Source organism: Lactuca saligna, chromosome 9, assembly GCF_052625555.1.
Source record: "Lactuca saligna cultivar CGN05327 chromosome 9, ASM5262555v1, whole genome shotgun sequence".
Lineage (NCBI taxonomy): Eukaryota > Viridiplantae > Streptophyta > Magnoliopsida > Asterales > Asteraceae > Lactuca > Lactuca saligna.
This window is the reverse complement of record NC_136425.1, coordinates 92,884,577-92,900,377: the sequence shown is the minus strand read 5'-3', so window position 1 is coordinate 92,900,377 and position 15,801 is coordinate 92,884,577. Positions and strand designations below refer to the sequence as shown.

Below are 15,801 nucleotides of genomic sequence, written 5' to 3'. Positions count from 1 at the left end.
CGCAAAGGTCAAGAAATCTTGTCTTCCTTCTCAGTGGAATGGCTTGCTTACCCTGTTAATCAAGGGTTTAGCGGAACGCTGTGGTGGTTCTGATACCACGAGCAAAGGATTTCTCACCATTCTCTATGGGCTTTACAACGGCATCAACTTAGATTATGGCTCCATAATCTGGTCTCAAGTCATTCAGAGTCTAAACACCTCAACCCGGTACTCCGAGATCTCTTGCGGACGTTTTTGGACGCTCATCACGAAGAAAGCCATGGATTCCCTAGAAATCCCCGTGATGAAGGATGCTCTTCTCGCTTCAATAGCTTCTTTCCACACTAAGAAGATTATTGTTTCTGATCCGAGTAAGTTTCTACATTATGGATTAATTCCTGAATTCCTGAATCCATGTACAGGTGTGTCACGCCTCATAGCAAGATCATGGCTGACTACAACACCAGAACTCCCTTGCCTCCAAGGGTTCTGTCTGACGAACAGAAAGCCGCCTTGGAAGCCCTAGATCAACCTGCCAACCGTGGCAAGAGGGCTGGTAAAAAGGAAAAACAAGAGAAGAAAGCATCAGAACCGAAAAAGGAGAGAAAGCCAAGATCCTCCAAGCGAAAACATGATGCAGATGAACCTTCTCAGTCAAAAACAAAGAAGGTTAAGAAGATGGCTAAAAGGGCCAAAGGATCCCCTTCTCCTGGCTCTGCTCCAAATGACCAATCAGACGCAAAAGTTGCTGCTCCTCATGCTTCCCCAACAGAGCCAACTACTACTCAGTCTCCTCAACAACCATCCTCTCCTACGGATACTCATCTTCCCTCTCCACCAGCATCTCCCAAAATTACAAAACCACCCACTCCTCCTAAAATTCCTACCCCACCCCATCACCGAAACAGAAGGTCCCACTTTCTGTTCCTATCATCATCCCTCCCACTACAAAAGAACCAACCTCTTTACCAACTTCAACCATTCCTTTCTCTGTTACTATTCCTACATCTTCGATCCCTACTCCAATCATCACCGAATCTGTTACTACCACTTCTTCCCGACCACCAGTAACTGTCAATGTATCTGATACAGGGGCTACTACTGTCGTCGAAACCCCTGTCATTAACATCCCACCATCACCTTCTCCATCCTCAACCTCCGGTGCTACTTTGGGTGGTGATGATGAAGAGTACGATTCTCTTTATTATAGCCCATACCGGATTCCCACAGATACTGATGCAGATACCCCTATTACCAGTCAGCAGCTTCAAGAAATTCACGACAAACTCGATAGTTTGTTGGCTGATAATAAAGCCTATGGGGGTGTGGTACTGAAAGCCTTTATCGAGTCTGCAATCAAGACATATACTGATGCTCTGGATCGTTCCACCGATGCCATTGACAACTCAGCTGCTTCATGCTCCAAAGCTACAAAGGAAGTCTGTAAGGTTGTTCACACAACTCAGATTTTTCTTGATTCTCTCAAAGCACATGCTGATGCTAATGCGGCCAAGTATCAAACATATGTGGACTCCTTTTCGGCTACCCTTCAGGGTGAAACCTCCAAGTTTGAGGCTCTGCGTGCTGACCTCAAAACTGAATCCACCTCTTTTCTCCAATCTTTGGATTCACGTTTTACTTCTCTAGCAGTAGAGAGCACTTTAAAAGAAGATCTTGTCAAGCATCAGGCAACTATTGACCTTCAGAAGATACAACCGGCCCAGGCACAACAAGAAATCTCTTTGCTGAAAACTCAGCGGGCTGTTCTTCAAGGTTGCGCTGGCGATGTCAAGAATATGTTGACAACTGTCCTCGACACTCATGATCCCTTTCTTACCCTTACCATCAGACAGCATCTCTAGGCTAAACTCCTTCCTACGATTAACATTTTGAGCGAAATGAAGGGTGTCTCGGAGAAGCTTGTTCTTCCAAGACAAGGGGGAGAGGAGGGTACACCAAAGATAGAACTGAAGGTTAATTTAGCTTCGGGTTCTGGAAAACAATTACTTGTTGAGAGCGAGTCAGATACTGATGAAACTATCGCTGAAGCTCTTCAATGAAAGAAAAGAGACAAAGAGCTGGATGAGACACTGAAAATAGCTCGAGAGGCAGAGGCCAAAGAAAGAAGAATCAAGGAGGATGAGGATGCTCTACAGGCCAAGAAGACTCTGTTCCCAGAATGGGACAGAGACACACTCATTAATCAAGCGATTGAGTTTCCCTCCATGTATTGGTTGGAACCGATTGCATCTTTTGAGTGTGAGAATACCAAAGACTTGCAGTTTGACATGCCAATCACACGAAAGGCTTTTACATTTCATTGCTTCGATGTCACTGCTGATGTCCCTCATCCAAACTTGAAGGTTGACAGAGAATTAATAGATTTTTATTTGAAGTATGGTCAACCACAGTACTTGACATGGAGTGCACAGAAGATAATAAAGGTCAAGGTACTGAAACCAACACAGGCTGGGAAATTTGTGAACGTTAACTTCAAAGTCAACAGAGGAACGGCCAACACAGAACATTTTATTTCTCTGGCAGATCTTCCCAGTCTGAATCCTCATGATTGGATTCTACTATACAACATTCTTCTCTCCAATCAAAGAGAGTATGAACCGATTCTGAAACATCTCAAAAGAATGTGGGCTTCCTATATCCATGAGGTTGCCACTATGGATCAGGAAACAACAAAAATAATGAACAAGAAATTGACCGTCAAGCCTACTTCCAAGACAGGAGATGTGCACAAAATGAAGTTAGGGCAAATTGACTCTTCAAATCTGACGATCATGTTCACAAGAGGCGATAGGCACAAGTTTCTGTTTGCTTTGGTAGACAAGCATCTATTTTCAACAGATTGTCTGGAGCATATCATAAACATCATTCACCAATGCAAGCAGAACTCTACAGCTGACAAGAAGAACTTCACTGATATGCTTCGGTGGTATATCACTTTCAGGCATCACATTCTAGCCATTATACCGAGGATTTTTGAGACGGTGAAGAAACCTTCTGCTGTTAAAAGGGAATGAAGCCTCTATGCCAAAGACGCAAAGGGGGAGATTGTTGAAGATTATTGTGTTGCGTCTTGGGCCCTTTTTGTTTTACAGCCGGATTGGGCTTGTCAATCCGTAGTTATCTAGATTAGCCTTCTTTTTCTTAGAAAAACGGTTAGGGTTTTAATATAAATATATGCATGCATGTATGCGTATATCGAAGCGGTCGTCATTCTTATTGATCATTGTAAACCCTAAAATCCTCTACAGTTGATGTTCTTTATCGAGCTCTTCTGAGGATTGTTTATTAATCATTCGACACCTTTTGATCCATTTGCTTGTTCTTATTGTTTATCTGGTTATTTCTCTACCTGTTTCATAGATCTAATCGATCTTCAAGTTTATTTTTAAACTCATCAGAATTCATCATGACTAATAATGAGACGATAATATCTATGATCTTGAAACAGAGATATATGAGTTGTAATTTGCAAGTCGGCTATACATTGGTGATACGAAAACGCATCAGTAACATGGTGTTATAAAACGTATTGTCATGTATGGTTTAATGAGTAAAAGATACAAGCATATGATTCAATGTTTATTCATTCCTTTTGCCCTAACGGGAAAAGCGATATCTATGGTCCCCTCGATGATTTGGTGTTGACTTTTGTGCTGGGCCGAGCCACGACTAAATTGATGTGTTCGATAAGAAGTCCTATATCATCACAAATCATAAATCACGAAACATAGATTCTAGCCAAAGAGATTGATTGTATTCCATGTCTTATGTCTAGGGATATCTAGTAGAACGAAGGGTCATGCGATCACTTATCTTGGGACACGTAACTGACTGGGTCAGAGTTCAACAGCAGCTTTTGGAAGCTACAATTTACTGGTCAAATTTAGAAGTCATACTAGCAATTATAGTTATAGACTTATCTAAGTGGGAGAACGTTGGATTAGGTGTCTAAGAACATAACTATAATTGGTATGTACTTGAAATGATAGCAGCACAGTCCTTTTGGGTTGCCCTCAAACCTAGCAACTGGACAAAGAAATTATGAAAGGAGAGATATTGATTTATTATAAGATTAATAAATCAATATAAATGATTTATTAATATGTTAAAAGATTAATATATTAATTAGGAATCATTATGTTTAATTAATAGTTAGCCAGAAATTAATCAGAATTAATTTTGGGGTTAAAAGTATTAATTATAAGGTGTAGGGACTAGTTTGCAATTATCAGATAGTTGAGTGGAAGGCTCCAGAATCTCCTTAGAAGGAGGTGGACGAAATCTATAGGGGAAACCCTAAGGATTTCATCCAACGGGTTTTAGATAAGGCCCTTGTCTTTGCTTAGGCCCTAAGCAAAGGAGCATTAGGGTTTTCCTAAACCCTAGATCCCTTAACTATATAAGGAGCCTCCCAGCTCCTAAAATCGGGCACTCCTACCTTGGAACAAACCCTAGGCTGAAAATTGCATAATCCCTCCCTCTTTCTCCTTCTAGTTTCCTTCCTGCTAGTTCTTGGGTGTGATTCCATTAGAGGCATTACATTTGTGGTGCTAAGCTTCAAAGAAGATCAAAATCAAGATCAAGAGGATTGTCAATTGTTTGTTATAACAATTGAAAGGTATGTAACTCCTAAACCATATTTTGTAATTTTCGAAAAATACCATCTCTCCTCTAGGGTTCTTATTTTGCAATTCAAAGTTATATGTTCAATAGTTAAAACATAGATCCAAAGTAGGTTGCATGTGAACTTAGGAATTGTTTTTCTAGTTTATTTGTTTTACCTAAAACCCATCACCATGTACTAACGTCTTCCTCCAAACCCTGATTTAATCTGCAAGCCATTACTTCTTTGTTACAACTCCAACTCCCACCATCCTTATACCTATGAAAAGGTATCCAGAAGCCCTACCTTATTCTCAACTCATACCAGCCATAAGATACTCCGACCGAACATCTAGTTCCCATAAAATCCCAATTAACAAATTACTGAAATACCCCTTTAGCTCCACATCACGACCGAATACCCGGTTCACCCAATACATCATTCACCTCCAAATGAGCTCTAAAACTAACTTCTTCGATGATTCTAACCCTTCTAATACCCAATCTTTGATTGTCGTTTCGAGATGAAAATGACCTGAAATAGGATGTTACAATTAATCATCATCTCTTTCTGGAGTTTTGTATCTTGATTTTCCTTAAGTCTTTATTTACTTTGGCTAAATTACTTAGATATATCTCCATAGATCCTTACATTTTGTATGTTTCTTATTTCTCTTATGTCTTTCGTAGCGAGCAATTCTTAAACCAGGACAAGTTTTTACACTTTACAAATTAAAATATCATTTCCTATGAATTGTATATTATCTATGTATAATATAAGGGTAACAATAGTGCTCCCACTAGCATTGACATATATATATATATATATATATATATATATATATATATATATATATATATATATATATATATATATATATATATATATATATATATGGTTCATCCTTGTTTCTTGAAATTCAAACTCTTGAATTCTCTCATTAAAACAAAGATTCAAATTTCCCCTACTAGCTTTGACATATATATGACTCATCTTAGTTTCTCAAAATTCAAACTCCTTGAATGCTCTCATTGAAGCAAAGATTCCAATTGCGAGATTCTGGTTTCACTTTATAAATGAACTTCATATGCTTACACATCCTTCATAATGTTTCTTTTTTTCAATATGTTTTTGTTCCTATCTATAGTTGTCATCTTCTTAACCATCTACTTACACTTACTATTTTAAGGCCAAGTGTTTGATCAACCAAGTTCTAAATGCACGTTGACCAGATCTCACTCTCTATAGGCTCCTTCTATCTTGCAACCTTTAGGGATTTCCATAGCCTCTTATTATATTATGTTTGCTATCTACCAATGACTTATTTATCTTAGTAATATAGTTTTTATATAACTAGGTGTATGACGTCCTCTATCAAATCTTTAAGGAAAAGATTGAGATATCATAGTTTCCTTAGTAGGTCGTTCAAACTCAAATTGAATGCTAGATCCAGGTTTAGGTTCTTTGTTGGTTAAATCTTAAATCTTATCAAGATTAATATGGATCTCACAAACCTTTTGGATAACAGCTCCTTTTACTTCAAGACTACCCTTTTAAGCAAAAAAAACAAAAAAAAAAAACAAAAAAACTCTCTGGTCTGTGGGGGGTTTATTAAATAATAACCCTAAAAAACTTGTTAGGATATCCAATGAGATAACTCATCTCTGTTGTAAGTTTTAGATTTGATCATTTCATGATAAGCGTAGCCTCATAATCATATACTTCCATATGTGCTAGTAAGGAGTGAACCTCACTCCATATCTCATAGAGTGTTTCATAATCCTTTTTAGTTGGCGAAAGACAACGACTCATGTGCCTTCATTCTAGTTATTGACGTGTAAAGGAATAAAGAATAATAGAGATAAAATTAAATACCAACCCCCTACTTTTCTCTTTTTTTTTTTCTTTTAAAAATTTTAGAATATGGGAGGGAAGAGAAAGAATAAAAGTGCATTCAATAGCTACAAGACTCAAGAAATCCTTATCATGTTCCATGAATCCAGTATGCATTTCATTCCGGTAAAGCCATCTTTTTCTCAACAATTCCTTTATCATTTGTGGCTAACTCCCATGAGGTAATTGTATGATTTTCCAAGGTAAAAGGTCATATGATAAATTACAAACCAAAAAAATAGTAACATAGTTCTAATCAAAGGAACTCAAGAACCATATTCTTCTCTAATTTGAGTTTTATTCACATCTTGAAATAATATTCATGGTACAGTTAATAAGTTGTTTGTAAGCATAATACAAATCAAACAATGATTTTCTTTCTCTTTCCAGCTACACAACTTATACCAATGTTCTGGGTATATAGTTTTTGAAGCTCTTTAAAAATTCCTTATATGATCAATAAAGTTTTGACTAAGATGCTCACTATCCCTATTGAGTCTAAGTATCTAATTATATTGCCCACGTAATTCTTAACATCGTTTTATGAGAGTTCTAAACACCTTAAAAGGTCTCAAACTTATGTTTATTTATATAAACATGTTCATATGAAGTTTGTCTTACCATTTATTGTGGTTAATTTGAATGGTTTATTCATTGTCTTATATGGACAAATAAGGTTTGGATTTATCATAATACTTCTCCTCAAATAATTACCAAAATCCTATAGAATTGGATATTTGGTAATGTATACATTATCCATGAGTCCAAGATTATGATCCCACAAATACACTTCACTTAAACCTTTTGGGTGCATTTGAATCAGTAGGTATTGTGGTCAAGCTGAACGGTCTATTAATTAACTAATTCCAACATATATTGACACCAAAAGATGGTTATTTTGTCAACAATATTGACAAATAAGACTTGTAATTATCAAAAGACTTGTGGTTAAATGAATTCCAAAATACTATTTGACTGGATATTTGTTAATATAGTTCTCATTCAAGTGTCCAAGAAGATGATTCAATAATGTGATGTGGCACTGATTCTTGGTCTTCACAAATCGAATTTTTGACATTACTAAATGTTCTTCGGATTATGATTATTTATCTTCAGACTCTACATTTTGGGATGTATCATTTGTGTTTGCATCCGGATCAAATCTTATGATTTCTCGTGTTTGGATTTGTGATATTTTGAAGGCGAAGATTATCTTGGCGATGTGACGTGGCAATTATGTTTGATTTGTGGATCAAATTTCTGGCATTGCTAGACCATGTCTTCGAACTTACATTCTTTATTATTTAGAATTCACTTTTGGATACTTCACATTTTCAGCAGGTTGTTCTTCAAATATTATTTGGTGCATTATCACTCGAGTTCAGAATATTGAAGATGATGTGTGATTCGAAATTATGCTCTTCGGTTCAAGAGTCGAGGGGGATATTGTGAACATGATTGGTTTTTGGGGATTGATCACATTCAAATATTGGGATTTCATATTTTATTCATGGTTGGTTACTTTATATGTTTTTTGATGCTAGAGATTCCATTGTCAGATTCTGAGAACACCACAACTTCAACTTTTCTAATACACTTCAGCACCAGACCTACCAGACATGTGTATCAAATGTTCTGCCTTTTATTACTGCATTACACTCACCATTTCCGAGCATTTAAGGGTAGATTGTTAGAGCATGAAAATGATCTACAATGATAAGTGTTTATTAGGTTAGAATATTCCTTTGTATGGAAAAAAAATAATCCTTCCACTAGTATATAAAGTGGAGGTAAATGGTCTTCTATTTTATTAGTGCACCAAGTAGACTTTAGAGAGAGAATTTTTGGGTGGGGATTCTCCCCATCCATGAGTGTTGTTCATGTATTACGTTGTTTCTCTATCTATTCATCACAATTTACTCACATATTATGTTCATCATGTTCATACGATTATCTTCTTGATATTATTATTCCGCACCAATCCAATCGTTAAAATGGGTTCCTACAAAACACTCAAGGTATAAAAGTAGTATTTCAATGTTACTATGAATTCATACATCTTACTATAGAATAAACATTTGGGAGAACAAGTTGTCTTTTAATCGTAAATGGTAGCAGGTGCTCATTATACATGATCAAATTATCATATCCATGTTTCAGCCTTTTACTTCCCATTAGATATATTGGGCATGTATGCTTTCTTGTTTTTTTTTTTTACTGAAACAAATATCCAATTAGAATAAGTTTCAGAATAAACCTTCCTTTTGTCCTTGGTGTTTAGGGTCGGAATTAGATATACAAATTCAAAGTGTCTTTATCCATGGGCAATTGACTTTCTTCTTCTTTACACTTACATTCACGATAGTGAATATATGAGCATTTCAGGTTGGATATTTTATGATTTTCCATGTTAGTTCGAAAAGGCCCTCAACATCCCATGTAACTGCTTCATGGACAATTCAAGGTTGTTCATATATGGATCAGAATGACTTAATTGTATGTACATGTCAGATAGTTGATACTGATAACCATAATGAACTCCTAACTTAATGAAATTCCATTTTACTTCAATATATCAGTATATAAGGTATACTTGGTATCCGCTTCTTACAAATCAAAACACAGTGGCTAGAGACACCTTAAGACATCATTCAATATTAATTTTCATTCTAGTTTGCTTTATTAATCCCTAGAAATATATTACTCTATTCAAAACAGAATAATTTAAATAAAGTTGGGATTCATATTTCACTCCATGATGTGAAGAGGGGTGTCGTAATTGTTGTAAAGAATGTTCATTGTCATCAGCTGTTGGTAATATTTTTAATAAAAACATGGTATTTTTTTGGTTGTCCTTATGTTCCATTTGAAGAATTAAAAAGAATAATGATTTACTAGAGTAATTAGTTAATTATTTTATTATGTTTCATAAATTAATTAGAAACTAATTTCGAATTATTGAGAATCAATTAATTCAAGGGTTGAATATTGATCATTTAAAAGTTAATTAATTGGAATATTCCATAAACTTTAAGGGATAATGAGGTGAACAAAGTAGATATATCCCACATGGGATGGAGATGCAAGTTGGGTAAGGATTCAAGACCTAAAAATATGGTGCTTAGGATTTCAATCTCCTTGCTCAATTTTGGGATGGACTTTGGTCTCCTTCATTTTCTTCTCTTTGTGCTGGAAATTCCAAACCCTAATTACAGTTTATAAAATTTTGATTATCTTTCTATTTATTTTTTATTATCTCTTTGGTGTTCATTGATACTATTAAAAGGATTTTGGTGTGGGTTTTATAATCTCATTAAGGTTGAGAAGGACAAGATCTTAAACATAGAGATCAATGACTAACTAAGAGGTATTTAGTTTTTCCTTCTTTATATTTTAATAGGTAGCGGTAATAGCATACTAAGCAAATTAGAGAGGTTATTTAAATAAAAAAATGGATATAAGTTAATGAAAAAAGTGACGCGACAAAGATTAACCATTAAAATACTCTTATAACTAATAACATACTAATCATTTTAAATTATATTAATGACATGCAAAATCTAGTACTTGTGTTTATTTTTGAGACAAAAGAAGTATTTCGATTGTTGCGAAAAATAATATGGACGTTATTGATTAGGCACAGGGACATATGTTGACTAAAATGAAAAAAGTGAGGGCGTAAAGTGCAAAAGAGAACATTAGTTTTGTTGAGTCACGACTTTGTAACTTTCAGTGGGAAATAGACAGAAGTGTGGTAAGGAGGTAGGCCGCACACTGACTTTTGTGAACCTCTCCAAAAAAGAAGGGGCTTTCAATCGTTGTCATAGCAACAATGGGGGACCAAAAGGAAATTAAAAGAATCTAAGACACATCGTATTCTACTATTCTATTATCATTTAATCTGAATATATTTTACATAACCTAAATGTAGAGATGAAGAATTTTGTCTCAAAACGGAAATATCGAAGAAATATTGATAAGGGAAGTTATTTGTACACAAGAGTTTTTTATCATACATAATAATTCATGTATTATTGAATTGTACAGTATAACATTTTAAAAACGAATTGTTGTGTATAGAAAAAAAAATTATTATGTAGAAATCATCTACATACTGACAATCTAGAAAACTTTAATTTTGAGATAGATTAGCGGGAAACTAATTTGTCGTTAAAAACTAAGGATTAATTTATAACGTAATAAAAATTTGTTTTTTAGAGTTCTACTAAAGTTCCATGCTCCAATGGAAATCCATTGTTTTATTAAATATCTTTTAACAATACACTTCAATTTCGTTTGACTGTACAAACGTTCAATTTTTAATTTAAACAAAACGTTTCAAATTTAAAATTTGTTTTATGTATTTCTCCTCATAGTCATCACTTATTTTATATATATATATATATATATTAAACAACTACCATTTATATAATTTTATATATTTCAAAAATTTTCAGTTAATTTTATCAACACTCAAATAACAAATAAAAAATTATAACTATGGCCGGTTGTATAGATGGGTAATAAGAGTTTGTGCATATAACAAATAAAAAATTATAGCTATGGCCGGTTGTATAGGTGGGCAATAGGGGCTTGTGCATAGGACCTAATTTTTTATGGGCCCACTTTTTTTTTTTTTTTTTTTTTTTTTTTTTTTTTTTTTTTTTTTTTTCACAGTCTAACAAATACTATGAATGTGAGGTTATTGGATTTAACAAACGAATATAATTTGTCTCTTTAAATAAAAGCAATTGATTTTACTTTAAGTTATGGGTTCTCAATTGGAAATAGTTAAAACTGATAACACTTTGTTAAAAATGACGAACATTTGATCGTAAATCAAAACTCAAACGGATCCGATTAATTAATTCATCAACATTTGGTTGTAATTTTATAATAATTAAATTAATTAGAAAAAGTTAAAACCTACATTATTAAAATTGCAATTAAGTTTTTTTAAACATCGCTATGTTTATTTTCATAAACTTAATGTTATCTTCAAACTTAAAAGTATTGGACTTCTATGCTTTTGTGGTTATTTTTTTTATTGCACATTTAATTTATTGTCAATAAAGTAAAATCAAAACTTACCCACCGAGAACGAAATCTTAGAGTATAGACTACGAAAAGTTGATCAATATATTTGCTATTAGTAATGTTAATGTTAGGAGTGCTTCACGGGTCGTCGATTAGATGTACCATATGAAATTACTCATTAAAATACTATGATTTTGCTTTGTTTATGGTTATAAAATTCATCGTCGTTTTTTTTATAAATATTTTATGTATTTTAATTCGTTACATGTTAGGTCTAAGGGCTTTTTTTTTGGTTTGTCTTAGGCATTTGAATCCTCGGGACCAACCCTGCTTCCAGCTATAGTCCTTCTAACTACCCACAACTTTATTTTTCATTCAATATAATGTAGGGAAAATGTCACATTTGCCAACAAAGTATTTTGAATTTCCCTAGCCAGTCCCAAAAATTTTTTGTTGTTTTATGAGGGAATAAACTTGAAGTTATCTATCATTTTACCCTGTAGCTTATATTAGCGGGTTTCATGTGCCACTTAAACATTTTTCATTTAAAAGTCAAAAGACAAGTTCTCAAATTCTCATCCGGTAAACATCTGCTCAGCTCAATCAATGACATCCAATTTCACTAATGCATGAGTTGCAAACGAATAACCCTATACACTTTACTCCATGAGGATTTTTACCAATTCCAAATTCAATACATATCATCTTTGTTACCAAGAGTTGCATAGATTCGAATAAGAAATTTCCGAACTACCCCTTTTGAATTACTATGGATATACCCATATGATTTCTGTAACATTTCATCAGATTTTTACGGTGTACCGGATTTTGAGTACCCATCAGAGGCGATGATGTAAATATTCCAGTTAATTGTAAGTTTAGAGCTTTCTTCCATTCTTTTAAGAACTTTTCCCATTCCATCAATGTCGAGAACAAAAGCGTATGGACTTAATCGAATGTAGAATGTTGGTTTATCACATGAAACACTTGTTCTAATATTTTTTGATAGGTTTCGTCTAATCTTTTTTATATCTCCAAAATGAAGCGTACAATAGCAGCGCTTAAGGGTACTTGAACGAGATCTTCACATGGTGGCATCAGATCCCTAAACATATGACTTTCTTAAAAAAAATGGTAAGGCGATAAAGAAGAAAAGAAGGTAATGAAAACACCACTTTTTGGCATCGATCGTCCTGTTCTTTACGTTCTTCGTTACCTAGTGTTGAAGCCATGGTTGTATTTTTTAGACTATGATTGTAATTGGAACGTGGCGAAGATTCAGGACTTTACTAGTGACGTGGCACATGAAAACTGATGGAATGTTCATGATGCGATGTCAGAGAATATGCATAAGTAGTGTTTGCATATATCAAAGTAGAAGGCAACGTTGGAGTGGGATTAAGAGAGTTTTGCTTCGAGGAGCTGAAAGATTAAGATAAAGGATTCATATTTGAAGAGTTGCTTGAGGAGTTTTGTTTCTGGGAGAATATGTTTTGGCATTGGCATGAAACAAATTGCACTGGTAATGGAATGGTGAATGCTTTAGCTCCACCATCATCGACGACTATTTTGGCGGCAACAGTGTTAGAGTGATCGGAAAGTGTGTTTTAATGTGTTGGTGATAGTTGTAGTTTTTATGCAAGTTGAAAGTTAAGTTTTAGTATTTTTTTAGCGACTATTGTAAATTCAAAATGATCAGATGCAAAGTCAAATTAGGAAATTTTCAAACAAATTAAGAAGTTAAAGTCAATTTGTTTATTGAGGTAGCAAAGAAGATGTCACTGGCTGACCCCTTCATTTTTTAAAAGATGACAAATTAGACACGACAAAAATAAGTTTATTCCCTAAAGCACGCAAATAAGTTAAAGGACTGAATCGAAAAATTCGAAATACATTGATGATGTAACATCCCGGTTCTCATGTATAATATTTAATTAATTTGCATTCATATTGTCAGAGCAACTCGACGAGTTGGATGCCCCAACTCACTGAGTAGAGGATTTAATGACCGCGTGATTTTTAGAGTCTACTCGATGAGTTAGAGGACCACAACTCGACGAGTGTGAAAACTCTAATTTCCAGGGTTTTTGTCCTGTTTAAAAGACATTAAGCCTTCATTCTCGCCTCCCTTATGACTTTAACACCCTGAGAGAAACCCTAAACGAGCTGCTATCACCTGAGAGAGAGAGAGAGAGAGAGAGAGAGATGCTAAAAGTGTATGATTTGGTGCATTATTGGAAGGAGATAGAAGAGCATAAGGCTTGGAACGAGAAGAGGCCAATGGATCCGGTGTTCTTCCAGTGCTAGCTGTCATTTGGAGGTAAAAAGCTATCACAATGATCTTTGTTTGGGTTAGATATTTTTTTAGGAAATTTGTGGGCATTTCCATTTTCCTTTTTAGCCTTTGAGTCATTTGAGCATGAAATGGAGTTGAAACTCCAGATCAGGACAATATGAGGTCCTTGTAGGATAAAGATCCAAGCTTTATTAAGCTATTGGCCAAGCTCCAAACACTAACCCTTCTATAGAGCTTATTTTGGCATTTTGAGCCCTAGATGCCATGCATGGATGTAAAGCTTGCAACATTACATGCTATATCATCCTTAGGAGGCTAGATTATGTGTTTGGTATCTTATTTCTTCTTAGAATTGTGTGAATGAGAATTAGTCTAGAGGGACTTGACGATTGAATGAGCCAACTCGACGAGTTGACTAGGGTTTACCCCGATAAGCTGGACGCGCTAGAACTCGACGAGTTGATGAGACAACTCGATGAGTTGAGTTGGATTTTCCCGATACTTCAGAGGAAATGAAAGAACACGACGACTTACGTAGATGCACTCAACGAGTTGGGTCAACATCGACTGTTGACTCGGGCGTTGACTTTTCTTGACTTTTAGGGTTTGGTCAAGACATGAGTGAGGAGACCATGGAGGGGTAAAATAGTCTTTCACCTTTTCTGAGAGTGAGGAAAGATGTTAGCCTAACTTTGTAAGAGTTCTGATTATAAGTGTTAATTAGAGATGATTAGATTATGTAGGAAGAGTCTAGACGGTTCGTGGAGTACTAGATCTATTTGCTTACTGACGAGGTGAGTGTTCTCACTATACTTACCTAATCGGTAATACTGTATGACCGGAGGGTGTTATCTGAGTTATCGACTGAAGGGTCCTATGTGCTTATACTGAGTTATGTGATATTATGCATTTTGTCTTTGTGATATATGTTATATTATTCTGTGCCTTACCGAGTTAGGATTGAAGGGTCCAAACCGAGTTGTGAGACCAGAGGATCTTCACTAAGATACAGGTATGGAGGGTCCAACTCGAGAAGTGAGACTGGATGGTCTTCTCTAAGACACATGACCGGAGGGTCTACACCGAGTTGTGAGACCGGAGGGTCCTTGCCGAGATGCATGACCGAAGGGTCCATGCCAAGCTATAGCTACGAGAGGCTTATTATTTGTGTATGTGGTATTTTAGGGAACTCACTAAGCTTCGTGCTTACCGTGTTGTGTGATATGTGTTTCAGGTGCTTCTTAGGATCGCGGGAAGGCGCTGACTTGATTGTACACACCTGTATGAGATTATGTTTGAGGATTCTGGGATATTATCATTTATTTTGTTGATTTGTGTTTTGAAAATTGATACATTTGTGGTTTTTGAGAAATGTGATAGTGAATTTTATGTTGTTTAAAAATTGAAATTTTATTTAAAAATTTAGATTGTTACAAGTTGGTATTAGAGCCTTGGTTTTAGGGATTCGGATGTACTCTCGGGTATGTTTGGACTCAAACTGAGGATTTGAGAAAAAAATATCGAAAAAGAAATGATTTTTCTAAAATGAGTAAGAGTTTTAAAGAGAAAACGAGAAGGAGCAGTGTGTACAATCAGTAAGAGCCCGAATGGTGATTTCCCAAAATACCATTTATTGTTTATATATTCTGAGATACTTATGAGATATTAGAGCCGCATGGTAGAGGATAGGCATGGTATTTCAGAAATTAGTACTAGAGTTTCCTAATTCATGATGCTTTAGCCTAAGGTATGCTATTGATTGATCTTATCTACTATTTGTTTTGTGTGTGTACCGAGTAGGGAGAAACATAGCAAGATTCTTTTAGAGAGAGTTATGAGTAATTTAGGAGAGATACCTAGATGAGCATTGAGTTATTTAGCTAGAGAGTAGTTTGATATCCGTGAGGGATAGAGTACTGTGAATTAGGATCCTAGGAGGAGGACTTCAGATGACTACATGTTGGTGTGCAAG

The 15,801-nt window shown here is 35.1% G+C and overlaps 1 long non-coding RNA gene across 1 annotated transcript; it reads left to right on the top strand.

Annotated features, from left to right (window-relative positions):
• The first annotated feature begins 12,090 nt into the window (after positions 1-12,090).
• Positions 12,091-13,264, top strand: LOC145018220 (uncharacterized). Its single transcript, XR_013666889.1, has 3 exons — positions 12,091-12,405; positions 12,579-12,692; positions 12,781-13,264. It is a non-coding gene; the product is annotated as an uncharacterized LOC145018220 (long non-coding RNA).
• Positions 13,265-15,801: the final 2,537 nt, after the last annotated feature.